The following is a 15788-nucleotide window of genomic DNA, read 5'->3' on the forward strand; positions in this document are numbered from 1 at the left end:
ATATACCATGATGATGTGAGTGACACTTGGTAGTTTTATTAGGCACTTAAAACAAGCAAGGTTGAAACTGTATCCTGAGACACAGTTCAGAAGCAAATGAAAAGCATGAATCTGTTTTTCAGTCTGTTTTCCTAGCAGTACTTGACCAGGTTACTCACACATCCACCAGCCACTGTTACACAGTTTTGTTTTATTCTTACAAAGAGATGCTAAGATTTGGTCTGTCTGAATTTTTAATGCTAGGAGCAAGAGCATGAATGCCAAGTTTCCATGCGAATGTCTTGACATCCTCCTCCTGGCACAGGTGAGCTATCCTGTGGCCCATGTTTCTCAAAGCAACCTAAGCCAAGTGTAAGAGTGTTCTTGTGAATACTGTCAACAGACCTGCCTGTAGTTTTTAGAGGACTCCAGTGCCTTAAATCCTCTCAAAATGGGGTCTAATAAATAGTGTGCAGGTTGGAGAAACAGAAAATGTCCATCTTCTGTAGTCACTTTACAGTTTCCAGTCAGCCAGAAAATGCACAGCATGGTGAGCTGCCATCTACCGAGCAGCCTGTCTGTGCTTGCCCGCACGCCGGCCACAGATGGGGACTGACCTGCCCATTACGAACTGTGGACAAGCGGTGAGATTCCTACTGCGAGTTTGTCTGCTTCCTCTGACCGCTGCCTTGAGAACATTTTGATTCTCCACTCGGAACTTGAGAACATGAAAGCCTGGTTGTTTTTGGCTGCTGAAACTTTTGCTCTTGCGCCAGCTACACCTTTTATGGATATTTTCTTGAACCCTTTTTCATTGTCCTGTAATTACAGTGGATGTAGCCAAGGAACCTTTGCAGCAGCTTCCAACCACGTGTTGCCTGGAACCGAGCCCATCTGACTAGTCAGGGAGCGGCTCCCGGCCTCAGCTTTGCTTTTACAAGGTGAAGCTCCCCTCCTGCAACCCAAGGTAGCTCGCCTTCGGGAACGGTAGTACTACCAGCTTTCTGTAACTTCATTTCCTTTAATTCAGATGAAAATATCCTTGCCCTCAAGAAGAAATTCTTCTCGAGAAATGTGACAGAATCAGATGGGAGGAAGTAACTCCTTTCTTCCACTACGAGGGTGCTTGAAATTTGCCGTGACCAAAAAGTAATTGAAATTTTACTCATTTTATATTTTAGTTCTTCATTTTAAGTTTGAATAACGCAACAGTTATGGGTTCTGTGGGTGTATGAAACCATTTTCGTACACGCGTTATTGTGTTTTTAGCTGGTATTACTTAATATTGGGACAAATGTGAGAAGTGATATTCAAAATATATATCTATGGCTTGTAGAAAATGAAAACTAATATCTTGACCATGAGTCTATGTTTTATGGATGGCGTTTTTTGGAGGGGATCCAAAAATCATCCTTAGACATGCAGAATTAGGAAAGGAAAGAAGAAAAAACAATCTGCTATAGGAGCGACCAGGGAGGAGAGAGAGCAGCACCGGCCAAGTTGGGGGAAAAACGAAACTGAGGCCAAATCATTTTATTCTTAAACCTATAAAAAGTACATCATAAATAATTACGAGCTTAAAAATTAAGTAGCTGACTGAACATTTTAACATGCTCCTTGGGACTTTTTATCGTGTGTTCTCCTGTAACCGTTTCGATGTTAAAATGTCCTAACAAATCAATATAAGGTGTTTGGTCCGAGGGACTATTCTTTTTTATTACACAACAATGAGCCAACTGGCACTCTGTCATTTAAGCAAGTCATTGTTTTTGTTCCAGAATAACAATTTGTTTAATTTGATTGTTCCTAAGCAGATCCTGGAACCAACTTACTTGATGAATCACTCGAAATATGATGCCATTTGCTATGTATTGCTTTATAATAATCAGTATATATTTTCTTCTTTATTTATTTCTCTATTTCTTTCTTGTCTTTTTCTTGGGGATATTTTGAATAGAAAAGGCAAAACAGGAGAACGAGCTACACAGAAAAGTGTTTTCAACCATTCCACTAAAAATCCCCACAAGACTTGCTAGGAATTAGAAGCTTGAATTAACATTTGCTCTTTAACATTCTGAGTGATGACCCACCCTACCGGTGTCTCCTCCATAAATTATAAACCAAAGCACAGAACACACTTACGGAGATGACAGTGGTTTCCATGGTAGCCAGGCAGACAGGTACATCTCCCGGTGACTGGGTGACACTCCTCATTCTCTGCTGGGCACTGACATACCTGTTTACAGTCCCTCCCACATGTGCCTGGTGGACAAACTAAGGGAAGGAGGAAATGTAAACCCAATGAATTAAATTTGTCTGTGTAAATATAGCTCTAAAAGTGAAAGCAGGGGGAAATTTATTAAATAAGACCATTGCCTACAGAAGTGTGCTGCCCTTTGGGATTTAGGTTTCATTAAATTTACTTGGGGATTACTTCACTGTTTGATTTTGTTTTGTTCAGTCAATTTGTGACCGACTGTCAAGGGCCAGCTGCAATTTTCTTGTCACTGAAGAAAATCATAGGGTGATGTCAGGTAAAATCAACTAAAATAATAGTATAATTCATGAGGGACCACATATCTGGGTAAAGATATTTTTTTCTGGTGCAGCCGGTTTAAATCCTCAAGGTTGTTTCTCTCTGCGCATTAGCATGTACTGTATTCGTGTCACTTGTCAGCTTCTCTGCTGGTTCGTGCTGTTTTCTTTTTACAGGCCAAGCAGTAAAAGCTTTCCCTCCAACTTCTAAATAATATCGTGCCACTTTGCTAAGAAAATAGAAAGGCTTTCTCGGTATTTTTCAGCTTACAATACGGAGTGAAGTAGACATTTTGAGTTCATGGTTGTGTCTGATGACAATTCAAACAAATTCAGTTTAAAAAAATCAGACCATTTAGGTTACTGCAGACTTAAAGTGGAATAATAATTCCTGGATCAGCCTTTTAATTTAGCACCTTAGGGGTTTGGCAGCATGAAACAATAAACCTTTTAAAAAGACCTCATACTGGAGAGGTTATTGATTGTCTTGTTCACTGCATCCATGTGTTTTGTTGGCTGCCCTGTGTGCCTGGGGTGTCATTTGTTTTCTTAGCATCACTATCCTTAAGAATATTTCATCTTCCAGTTTTTTTTAAGTAAAAAAATGACAGCAGTGACAGAAATTCTTACTTTAAGGGCCATTGGTTGCTTGCCTAAGATTAAAAACAAAAAACTAATGAAACACAAGGTGATGAATCAAAAAAAGAAGATTTTTCCCCCTCCCTTTCTTGACTGAGATACGTACAAATAAGGGAGCACTGGGTGGACTCTGACTCGGCGTCGGAACAGCTCTTTACACAGTGTACTGCTGGTCTAGACGTCCTTTTATCTAAGAATCACTGACTGTTCAAATACGTATGGTAAAAGCACTTACCCTGAACTTGCCAGGTATACCAAAAAGCACATCTGGCTTTGCTGTCTGAAAAGTTTATTGACTTTGTTTGTTAATAAGTGGCTATGCAAGAAAACTGATCGTGGCATTTCAGAGGTGACTGGGAGTGGATGTTTGTGAAATTCTTACTTCCTCCACGTCGCCGTCAGTAAACCCAGGAAAGCATCCCCTGCGTTCCACTGTGACGTGATGAAAGGCGCTCCCTACTGAAAGGCTCACAAACAGTCGGAAAAATCAAAATGTATCTCATAAAGGCTTCCAGTAACTTTGGAAACCAAGAGCTGCACATATTACAAATTCTTCCCATCACTGGGAAGACCTGTTTTTGCCAGGGGGTTACGTGAGCATGAAGCTTGATCCTCCCACAGCAAATACGGAGACAAAACCCTGTGCTCTGAGGAGATCAGTAACACGAGGAGGTCAGATGGCTGTGCTGAACACGACAGGGTTTGTGTAGTAAGTGCCAATATCTCCATCTAGTTAGCCATTTCCCACCTTGAGGCATGGGGCCAACTGGCACTGGGCTTGAGGGGAGTGACATTCCGATGGATCTGCTCTGAGATACAGAACCATCATAAAGGTTGTGTGGTCTAGAGGAAATGGTGTGAACTTTGAGTCACTTGGGCCCAGCATGGCTATGGACCTTGTTACTGACTTTAAACAGTTATTTAAGCTCTAAGACCCTCAATCTCCTCTTCGGTACAGTGTGATTAATAAAATCTATCTCATAGACTGCTATGAGGAGTAACCTAGTAGACATAGTGACATATAGGAATCTCATAGTACCTCAGTAAAGTGTGTTTCCTTTCCATTGAAACCCTTATATTTAAAATCAGAATCAACTTTTCAATAAAGACACTGTATTTGGGCAAAAACCGTAGACACATTCAGAATAATATGGGGAAAATACCTAATATTCAAAAACTATCTTTACATGAGTCTGCAAGATTCTTTTCAAAAAAAAAAAAAAAAACTCATTGAAATCACATGAAGTTTCTGAAACACATGTAAGTAAAATTTAACCATATTCTCATTAATTGTACTGTGTTTTGAAGCTTCACTAAAAAAAATTTACAAATGTTAACCACTTCTCCATCCCAAGAAGAGCTCAGGCATGTCCTTAGCTTTGATTCTTGAACTCCAGTGGAATCAAAATTGCAGAAGGTATAAATAATTACTCAGGAAAAATTGATCTCTTGAAGTTCTTAAAATTAGTTCTTAAATAGATGTTCAAGTGTCTTTGAAGGAATTTACTGAAAAGCAATTAAGTGAAAATGGAAATAAAAGCAAGAAAAAGCATTCTAAATGTTATTAAAGAGAACTTTTGAGAAATATTAGAGTATTTCTTAGATTATATATACACTATGAAAAGTATCAATTGGTATCTGGCTAAATAATAATGACTTTGCCTCAGACTTCAGAGGAAAACAAAATTTAATGCAAAGCCTGCTTCATGTCCTCTGAAAGAGAAGGTGGTGTGTTGGTTTATTGCCCCATGATCCCAGATGGACTGCATTATGGGGCATGCTTCCCATCCATCGTACAAGACATGCAGAATTCTGGAATGTTCTCATTTAGCCAAGAAATATCTCCTGGATACCTTCTATGTGCCAGATTCATAACAGTGAGCAAAAACAAACATGGTGCTGTACCCATCAAGCTTGCAACAGTAGAAAGAGAAACATGATAAAATGATCATTCAAAAAATGTCTAATTTTAAAATGTTATAAGGGGGTAGAGTGCTATGAGAGAGAATAACATGAGGGACCCCAACATGGATTGGCAGGCAGAGGATGGGCTGTGTTCAGTTCCAGGTGTTCCCTTTGAGGAGATCACCATTCAACAGATCTGAATCACTAGCGAGAGCATATGTAGTGGGAAGGGAGGTGAAGGAAAGAAGAGTAGGAAGGAGAAAATATTTCCAGGGGGAAAGCCCCAGACACATAGGAGTTACTGATACACTCCTAAACAGTGTGTTGGCAATGATACGTATATGTGTATGTTAGGCAGTGGTCAGGCTTACATTATTATAAATGTTTCCACGTTAGTTCCCTATGGCTGCTGTAACAAATTTTCACAAATTTAGTGGCTTTAAAAAACACGAATTTTCTGTCTCACAGTTCTGGAGGTCAGACGTCTAGTATCAAGGTATCGGCAGTGCTGTGTTCCTTCTGGAGACTTGTGGGGAGGATCTGTCTCCCAGCCTCTTCCAGCTCCTAGAACCCACCTGTATTCCTTGGCCTGTGGCCACTGTCTCCCTCTTCTAAGCCAGCAGCTTAGCTGCTTCTTCCTACTCTGATCCTTTTTGATACCAGGCCATCCAGAAAAATCTTCTTATCTCAAAATCCTTAACTTAATCATCCCTGCAAACTCCCACTTTGCATGTAAAATAACATACTGACAGATTCCAGGAATTAGGACAAGGACATCTTTGAGGGTCCATTTTTAGTCTACCATAATCTCTGCATTCCCGAGTGTTTTAAGCAGCCTCTAATTTATCCTTAGAGATCGTGTCATTACATAGACTTATGTTCTTAACAAGAGCCTGTTGCACAAGTCTTTACAGAAATCAATACAAATACTCTAAAAACTATGTAATATAAAAATATATGGAAAATCTATGATCAATTATTAATTTTTTTTTTTTAGTTAATGGATCCAAAGATGAGTTTTAATATAATGTCACCTTGAGAATGGCTTGGGATTCTTGGGAGAAGGTCAGGAACCAGCAAGACCTGGGGAAGCAGCTTGAGTACCCAGATACACTTACAGTGAGACTCAGGAAGAAGGGATGTTTCAAGGGCTAAAACTGACAGAAATAAAAGACTAAATGCAGATCACAGTGGAAGTTTCTAGACCATGAACTGCCTGCTCTTCTTAGTGCTGCAGGAAAATGGAGTGCAAGAGGATGGCATGTTCCAGGTCCCAGGTGAGTCCCTGGGATGAGCCTCATCAGGTGAGTGTCCTTGGCTTCAGGCAGAAAAGAATTCAAGAGTGAGCCATCGTAAAGTGAAAGCAAGTTTATTCAGGGAGATACACACTCCATAGACTGAGTGCGAGCCGTCCGGAAAGGCAAGAAAGAGAAAGGCAGCAGGTGAGAGCATAGGGTGTCTCGGAAAGACAGATCGGAAAGACAGATCGGCCGCAAGGTGTGGGGGTGGTTAGTTTCTATGGGCTTGGTAACGTCATATGCTAACAAGTGTGAGGGTTATTCCAACCACTTTGGGGGAGGGGGAGGGAGTCCCAGGAATTGGGCCACTGCCCACTCCTTGGCCTTTTATGGCCTCGGAACTGTCCTGGCACCTGCGGGAGGGCCATTTGGCAGCTGATAGATTACAATGAGCGCATAATGAAGCTCAAGGTCTCCTGGGAGTTGGCTCGTCCACCATCTTAGTTCTAACCAGTTTTTGCCCTGTCCTCCATTGCTGTGTCATTCTTTTTATGGTTGTGCCCTGCTGCCTTCCTCCTGTCTCATTAGTGCTCTGTGGAATAACATTATTTTTCTGTTTAAAAAAAAAAAACAAGTTGAGAGGCTCCCCTTGTCTACAGAACAGTGTTTGTTTTTACGTGTAAGGTCTCTTTTAAGCAGGGGTCACTGTGCACATCAGATAAGCAGACATTAACCACTTGCCCACATGGCAAGCCAGTGGCAAGATTAGCAGCAAAACCACGGTGGCCTGAGGATGCGCTCTGATCTTTTTCCCCACTCTCTTGGTGATTCTTCTTAGGAAGTGAGAAGGGTCCTGATTTTTTTAGAACATCAAAGAGTTTCCAAAGTTGGACACTAGGCCAAGTTGTGGCTTAACTTAGCAGGTAGGAAAATCAGCCTGGAAAGTTTTATGTTAAAAATTTCCTGTTCACCTTGTTTACTAATCAGCCACTCAGGCCCCTGAAGGAACGGGTCAAACCAGTTTGAAGTAACATAGTTGATACTTCGTTCTAGTTGAAATCATTCTGGACAACCAAAGGACCACAAAACTTCTGTGGGTGGCTTCTGTGTAGATTTAAGCCCTTCTCCATATTAAAGCTATTTCAGCCTTTGAATTAACCAATGAATATACTCAAAAATCAGAATGAATTGACAGTGACTATTTTTGACTAAGGTAGAATTTATATCACTTTGAACATGAAGGTTTAACCTGAATAGAGATAAATACCCAAAAGATTTTTGAAGGGGAAATATTGTATTTTTTATTTGTTGACTTCCCAGGCATTTGAATGATTTTTATTAAAAATTGCAGGGTCAAGGGATCGGCTTTGCGAAATTCAAGTTGAGACAGAGACCATTAGAGAGACAAGTTGGTTAATCCTGAAAACCTCAAAAAACACTGTCTCTCACCTAGTTTTACTATAGGGGAAATTTCTAATTGTACATTTTGCTTCTAAAACATAAGAATTATCTTCTTCAAGATGATTTCTGAAAGATCATTCATATCTTTCCTTTTCCCACTAAAATTCAAAGACAAATGAGAAATACTATTGTACATCAACTATGTGTCAATAAAAAATGGAAAACAAACCAAGAACAAACAGATGAATGAGATATCAACTAGAGAATGGAATGAATTTGTCTTTATTTGTTGTCTTATCTAATGCCTTACATAGTTATTTTCCATGAGTGAAATATCTGGCTGGCAAACATTTTCTGAGATGGTTTGTAGTTTTCAAACCATACATATAAGAAAGTGCAATAAATTGGCTTTTTATTCAGCAATCCATGACTGCCTTAGGATTTGACAAGGCACAGAGTCACTTCCTGTGGGAAGACCCTGTCCAGCCTGGCGAGAAGATACATTGTGGCGTCCCAAGATCACAGGTCTTTCCACTGAGCCAGTTACCATCTCTGAGGCCATCTACTCCAGCACAGTGTCCTGGACAAGCCAAATAAGCAGAAGTAGAAAATGAAAGTGTTTTAAACTGTCAAAACAAGTACCCACCATCCCACTAGCTTAAAAAAAAAAATCCTATGATGGACAGAAAGGTGTATTCAAATTCCATCTAATACTTTGCTTCTCACAAATTGGGATTGACCTTTGGTGGTTTATGACAGCATATGTTGCTCAAGTCTTTATCAAAGGCCTGGTGATAGATCAGCTGTCATCCACCCGTTCCTCAGAATGTCTTTGTATTAAACTAATGGTCCAGCAGAGCAGCCAGCCTGACAGGCGGTTTATTTATTTGCAATCTGGTAAAAGAACTGACAACTTCATTGTTTTAATTGTTCATTTTTCATGGGTTGATGCATTAGCTCACTCAGATCTTTGTGCCTCAGTCAGAGAATAAATATATGGGAGTGAGGGCATCAGAATGACTAGGTCCATCTTAAAGTTCAAGACGCTGCAGATGGCTGGGGTGCTGGCTGTGATTACCAGCATCCCACAAGCATTTGGGGATTTTTTTTTTTTTTTTTTTGTCTTATCTGTGTTCTGCATCTCTTTCCTCTCTTTCAGGAAGACCTATGATGTCAGCTACTGATCTGATTGTTTCTTGAAACAATGTCTCTGGTTCTCACAGCCTATTAAGGGAGAAAGACTAGTGTGGGCCTAGAGACTCCCTGTCCCAGTCAGGGTGGGGACCTGCCAGACAGAGGCCCAGAGACCTCAGACACCAAGATATCATCAAGGGCAGATCCAGCTCAGTCAGAGCCTCTCAGAACCACCAGCAAGTTTGTTTTGTTTGTTTTGGTTTTGGTTTTTGGTTTTGTGTGGTGTTTTGTTTTTTGGTTTTTTTTTTTCGCTAACTATACATGGCCTGGCCTTAGCTTGGGAGATTTAATTTTAATTCAGTGAATCTTTGGTAGGGATTGAATATATGTATTTTAAAAATCCTATGATGAACTCCTGGTTGAGAACCATTGATCTAGAGTATAGCCCAACACCCTCAGTTTACAGATAAGATGTCCAGTAGATTGAATTGTCCACCCAAAGTCGTAGCTACTTAGCAGCAGAGCTAAAACCAGAACCCGTGGGGTCTGACCCTTAGATAAATGACCCTTTCATTCTCCACACCAGACACCACTCTCCAGGGGCCACTGAGACTCTGGGAGGAGGTGCAGTCAAGACCTTGTGCACAAAATGGAGGTGATCATGTGCTCTCAAGGCTCATTCAAACTCTGGTCCTCAGGGAGAAGGAGACATCTCCACAGTCCAGTTATAAACATGAAGAGGGTTCCCGTTAACCTATTGGTACCCAAACTGCATTATTACTTTATTGTTTTTCCTTCATATAAAAATTGAGAGCACCTCTAGGAAAGGGGCAGTATTTTATTATTTTTGATGTGCTTGCTACCTCACATAGAACTTAGAACACAGAAGGTGATCAATGAACATTTGGTGAAGGAAAGACAAAGGGAAGGAGGGAATGCTCCCCCAGTCCAATATGCACCACTGAGTGCAAAGGTGCTCCGACACAGAAGCAGAACCCTGGCTCCTGGTATGGCGCATTTATGCGTTCATTTGCTTATTACACAATTATTCACCATTTACATTATTCACAGGGGCCTGTGCTTGGTGCTGATCATATGAAATTGAGGAAGAACAGTATCTGTTTTCCAGAATCCAAGAGACTGATTCAGGGAGACATGTGAAAAGTTGAGACAGAACATTCTGACAAGTGCTACGAATAGAGACAATTTTTAAAAAAGGCTAAGGAATCTAAAAGAAAAGACCAATTAACCCTGTCAGGAGGGAATCAGGGTGTTTTCAGAGAGGCAGCATTAGAACTGGGTCTAGAAGGGTAGAAATTCATCAGTCAGAAGACAGAGAATGAATGAGTCAAGTCTTTTAGGGAGAGTGATACATACATTTGCTTCATGGCCAGAGGACAGGGTTTAGGAACTAGTGTGATGTTGAAGACTTGTGCTGGCTCTTAAAAGTGACGCTTTTTAAATATCAGACTGGAGGCTTAATCTGGTTCTCACAGGTTGCCATAGGAACGTTGTCATCAGATTGAGGAGTGTGCATTTCAGATTGGAGGACGAGCGCCCAGTGGGGAGGGGCACTGCAGGCATCACAGCGAGAGTCAGAACCTTGAACGGGGGATCTGGACAAAGATGGAGATGAGGGGTCGAGCCCAGAGATTATTCCTGAGGTGGAGTGACTAGGACCGGATGACTGTGTAAGAGATTCGAGGAAATGCTCTCTCTGTGCCTAAATCTTTCTTTCACTGTCTGTTTCATCATTTGTTTTTGCCACATGGCAACTCTCTTCCAACATGGCCTAATATGCTCGTGTACCAGGTACAGATGAGTGAGGAAACATCGACACCGACTTCAGAAGGCCACAGCAAATAAACAAACCGGAATCAGCACACAGCCGTTGTTAGGTTTTGATAATAAGCCTTTTCAGTTTACCTTGGCAGTCAGAGCACTGGCTGCAGAGGGCAGGCTGACAGAGCAGGGGCATTGCAAGAGCTGCAAAGCCTGGATAATCCAGCGGTTCCAGGATCGGAGAGCAGCATGTGGATCAGAAAAGAGAAAAGAGCCTAAAACCGTGGAGCTGGGAAAGGTCCTGCAAGCAAGTTCCACCTGGCTCATTGCTTCCAGGCTCGCTTTCTGAGCACGTGCTCATACACAGCACACTCCTGAAGGCGATGTTTGGAGTGTTTCAGGGTTGAAGTCAAAGTGGCAGTGTTCCTTTTTGCAGTGGGTGCCTTATATGCCGTGGTCGGCATAGTATCTCACTGGGGCACTGGTAATGACCTGTTGCCCCTTTGGTGGAACTTGGTGGCTGCCATTCTCCAGATGTGTGGACAGTACTGATGAATACCTAGCAACACCATGTCTTCTTCATCAGTGCTCCAGATAAAAGCCAATCAACAAGTGAAAACTCTGGAACTTTAACATTTCAACTTAATACAGATGGATTATATTAACACCCACAGAAGAAATATATCCCTTCTGAAAACCAAGGGTTAATTCATTCACACCTATGTTTCAATCTTTTCGTGTGTTTTATTCAGCCCCCAAAAGGTGAAAATAAGTTATACAGTTAAAATTGTGGTCAGGAGACTCTGATCTCCAGCAGGTGTTCAGAATGCAGGAACTCAAGCGGAAGGAGAAAAGAGTTTGCAGAAATGAAACAAGGTAAGAACGACCACATAGCAGGTTTTGAGAAATGAATGTCTCGGAAACCTGAGGAAAATCTCGTGATTAAACAGCTGACACTGTGTGCCAGATCTGTTGTAAGCCCTCTCCCTGTATTATTTCATTTCATGACCACAGCCATCCGTGAGGGAGCGTCTATTATTCTTTTCATTTTACAGAAGGAACTAAGGCAACGCACGTGAAGTCGTTTGCCCAAGCTTGCACAGCCTGGGTCAGCACTGATGGCTCAGTACCGTTTTCCTCAACGTGACGTTATGTCTCTTCCCAGGAGTCGCTACACCAGCAGGGGGATGTGGACATACCCTGTTGGTTTAGGGGCCCTTAAGAAAGGACCTAAGATCCATGTTCCCGCCTCACTTCACAGAACCAGGACAGTACGGTGAGAGGAGACCCAGCATGACCACTGGGAGTTATCAATTCTTACCCATGCGACTCTGGGAAAGTCGCCTCTCTGAGGGCCATATTGGTTTTTGTCATTTCTATAGCCCTATTTAGTTTTACATTTCAAACACTTTTTATTATGAAAGTGATCAGTAAAGCACCTACAGTGATGGCAATCTGGCACGTTCTACACCAGTATGGGCATGTGATAAGTTGGCTATATTACATTCAAAACCACAGTAACTGATCCGTAAAATTAGGTCCTATCATTTTCTGCTTCTCGATGACAACAATTAGATACTAAGTTTGACATGCTATGTCACTAATCACTGCTCTCCTCAAGATCCATAGAATTAAAAGGACAGGAGTAATGTATAGAAGGAAGGAGACCCATGTCCAGTCCACCGAGTTAGTGGATAGCACCAATCACGCTGGATGCAAGAATCCTACTTGGAAATGGTAGCAGAAGTTTTCAGTAGTATCTGCTCTGAACTCACAGTTTGGATGAAGAGCAATATGGTGATTAGACAAAGAGGGCAGACCAGGTATAGGGGTGCTTACGTAGTAGGCGAGAGGCCCTGGAATCCCAAATACTGGAGAGTTTCTGCTTCTACTCAAGTGGGGGAATACTCCCCTCAACGTATAGCCACGATAAAGTTTATAGAATCCAGGAGCGGCATGAGCAATAGTAATTATTTTCTTTTTTCAGATTTGCTACTAGAAGAGAGGCAATTGCTCTTTGACTATTATCCTAGTGTGTTAATTTTTGGTATGCATGTAAAATGAATACTTAGTGAATTTTTTAATTGAAGTATAGTCAATTTACAATGTTATGTTCATTTCTAGTGTACAGCACAGTGATTCAGTTACACATATATATTCATTTTCATATTCTTTTTTATATAGGCCATTACAAGGTATTGCATATAGTTAGTTCCCTGTGCTATACATTAAGACCTTAATACTTATCAATTTTATATATAGTAGTTAGCATCTATAAATCCCTAACTCCTGATTTATCCCTTCCCCCCAAATTTTCTTCATATCAATATTAAGGTCAATGAAAGTCAACAAATGATGTTCATGTACACTAATGAAACATCTGTATTAGTGATCAGCTCAAACCCTCACCTGGCAAACAGATGTCTACCCTGAATATTATTCCCCCTTTATCGCTATGGAAAACTGAAGCATCAAAAACAGAAACACAAAGGAAGCAATGTTATTTTGCATAATGCAATAATATCAAAGATTGTAGAATAAGCAGCTTCTCGTCAGTTCAAATCATAAAATCATTGCTTTTAGGCCATGGCTTGTGAAAGCAAATGCCTTTTCTTAATGCCAATATTTTACAGACATATAAATATTCACTCACAAACATCCACTTAAGTTTCACTCGTTCAATTTGCAAATATCAGTTCAATGCTTACTATGGGACAGACACAGAACTTATTTAGGAAAAACTCAAATTTGACTAGATCTCAGAGTTTTCACTCTTTCAAAGTCACCCCTTTGTGTGAATTCCTTAAAGATAAGAACAAGAAGATACTTGAAAGATACTGGCCGTTAACTTTTATGAACTGTTCATCTCAACTTCAGCTACTGTAGCTGCTAATGCTCCAAAACAAACTCAACTCAATCAGTAATAAAATACTGCAAATCTCCATGAAGCTTTTTCCCTTCCTAATGGCAGTTTTCTTGTTCCAAAGTAAGGGACTGAAATGAACAACTTCATTTTACCGCTCTTTCCTTACATACTGTCCTCAATATGTCACATTCTTTCTTAATAATCTGAAAGCATTTTCATTTGCGCCTTGGGAATGACTAGAAGAGCTTTTACTGTTATTAAGTCTAGATCAAATCAATCCAGTCTAAATAAGGCACGGGACTAATGTTTCTTTAACCACTCCTTCTTCTTACCAATTATTCACAACTATATTGGTGGCCTTGTTAGGAAATCCTTGACATCCAATGATCAGAGGTCCCAGATGCAGGCCGCTTTCATACATTTTGCTGACAACCTTTGAACCAAGCTGCCAAGTCAAAGCTTACCATAGTCTTAAAATCTAAATGGTGATTCATTGTTTGCTTACAGAGAGACAGATTACCATTGTTAACTTGACCTCAGCCTCTAACTCCAAGTCAAAAATGCTTGAAGACACGGGCATCTTAACTAGAGCAAGACATAAATCAAATTACCTTCAACACCACAAAGAAATGAATGGTTGGCATCTCATGAACTGTAAAGGGCAGTGGGTTTTCCATGGAAGATGAAGTTGAGACTGATGACAAAAGATTCCATTACTTAATTGAGTTTAATAAAATATGGAGGAACAAACTTTGCCATGATTTCAAATAGTTTGATGAATAAATAGGGTCATTCTGAGAGCTTGCTAACTGCAGAGTCCTTGGGAGTAAAGTTTTTCTAGGAGCATGAACGAGACACGAGAGGAACTACCCAGTAGCATGCATGATGTTGTCTTAATTTCCTTCCTACCAGCAAACCAAGTTAGAATATATTGTTTTAATCAGCTTACTTGCAGGATTTAGAGCAAGGTAAGGGTAGAGGAGAGAGAGTAAAAAGGCTGCTACGAGGAGATGGGAAAATATTTGTTCCAGAGAAGATAAATTTTGGTAAGTGAAGGAGGGCTGCAGCAAGGTTAGGCGAGCGCTAAGGCCAGGCCAAACATGAGCATCAAGTAAGAATTTTACGAGCATGTTAAATCTCATCATGTCACGAGTTAAACTGCAATTTTATTAAATGCTGGTTGACCTGAATTGAGGCAGTGTGGATCCACAATTGAGGAAAAGAAAGACTTGGAAGTTTAAATAATAACAGATCATTATTGTTTTTGGTATATGACACCAGCTCTACTTTTTCCAGTAAGTTTGAACTGGAAACTAGAGGCAAAAACTAAAATGCCTATATGTTTTTAAAAAATACTTATAAAGTCCAGTTTTAAAAACCAAACGAAATTAAAATTAAATGTTGAAAAATGTCTAATACTGATGAGACAACACTAATCCAAATGTTTCAGAAGGCTGCAGGCATTGTTTACTTTCTGCTTTAGGTCTGGGAGGAGAGACAACTCTCTCGACCCGGCCAGAAGCGTGTGATGATTCAGCATCGTTGCTCTTGATATCTCCCTAAATGTACTGATTTCACAAAACAAAATCTTTTTTGACAATTGGTCTAGAAAAAAAAGCCCTTTTCCACACAAACAGCAAATAAGCTCTTCAGAGGTTCTTCCCAAAATGCTCTGTAATTCAGCGTTTTCAACAAAAGATGATATATCCCAGAAACACTAGAGACATTTCTCCTTTTAAGAGTTTGCCAAAGTGCAAGTGCTTGTGAAATCCGAAGGTTTTTAACATTGGCGCAAGCTAGTTATTTAGAAACATATGAACATTTCTTTGGGTCTCTGGACAATGCAACTTAATAGAAAGTGACATACACGTGCACCTGAGGATGCTAACGATGCGTGTGTGCACCTAAGGACACCGGCAAGGCACAGGTATACCTAAGAATATGAATGCATTCATGTGCCTCCTACTGTGCGACTTCACCAACCTGCTGTCAAAAGTGTTGGCTGAAACGTGAAAAGCTCAGTTATGCACCTCGTTATTTTGCCTGCATTAACTGGTCTGATTTTTTTTCCATTTGAATGAATTGAGCTGATCAGTTGTGTTCATGCTATGGAGTTGAGCTTCTCTCACCTTCAAAGGATTGGAAATATACAGCCTCTTTCCCCAAATAGCAATTAAATGACAATATTTTTAAAGTAGTCGCAAGTCAACATGAGAACAGAGTGTAAAAAACACCTATATTTGGGTATATGTTCATTAACCAGAATTTTACCCATTTTAAAGCGCAGGAAACTATTGGAGAAAAAAAGG

At 40.5% G+C, this 15788-nt stretch overlaps 1 long non-coding RNA gene across 10 annotated transcripts in view; it reads right to left on the bottom strand.

The window, feature by feature from the left end:
* Positions 1 to 15788, bottom strand: part of LOC105066678 (uncharacterized) — a 522292-nt gene that overhangs the window by 25465 nt on the left and 481039 nt on the right. For 5 of the 10 annotated variants that reach the window (XR_012508551.1, XR_012508561.1, XR_012508557.1 and 2 more), the window contains exon 13: positions 2122 to 2253. The exons of 2 other annotated variants lie outside the window; for them this stretch is intronic. This is a non-coding gene — a long non-coding RNA (uncharacterized LOC105066678). Of the gene's footprint in view, positions 1 to 2121; positions 2254 to 6411; positions 8278 to 15788 lie in introns of those variants that run through there. 3 more of the 10 variants (XR_012508562.1, XR_012508564.1, XR_012508571.1) reach the window with 2 other exon arrangements.

Source organism: Camelus bactrianus, chromosome 1 (genome assembly GCF_048773025.1).
Source record: "Camelus bactrianus isolate YW-2024 breed Bactrian camel chromosome 1, ASM4877302v1, whole genome shotgun sequence".
NCBI lineage: Eukaryota > Metazoa > Chordata > Mammalia > Artiodactyla > Camelidae > Camelus > Camelus bactrianus.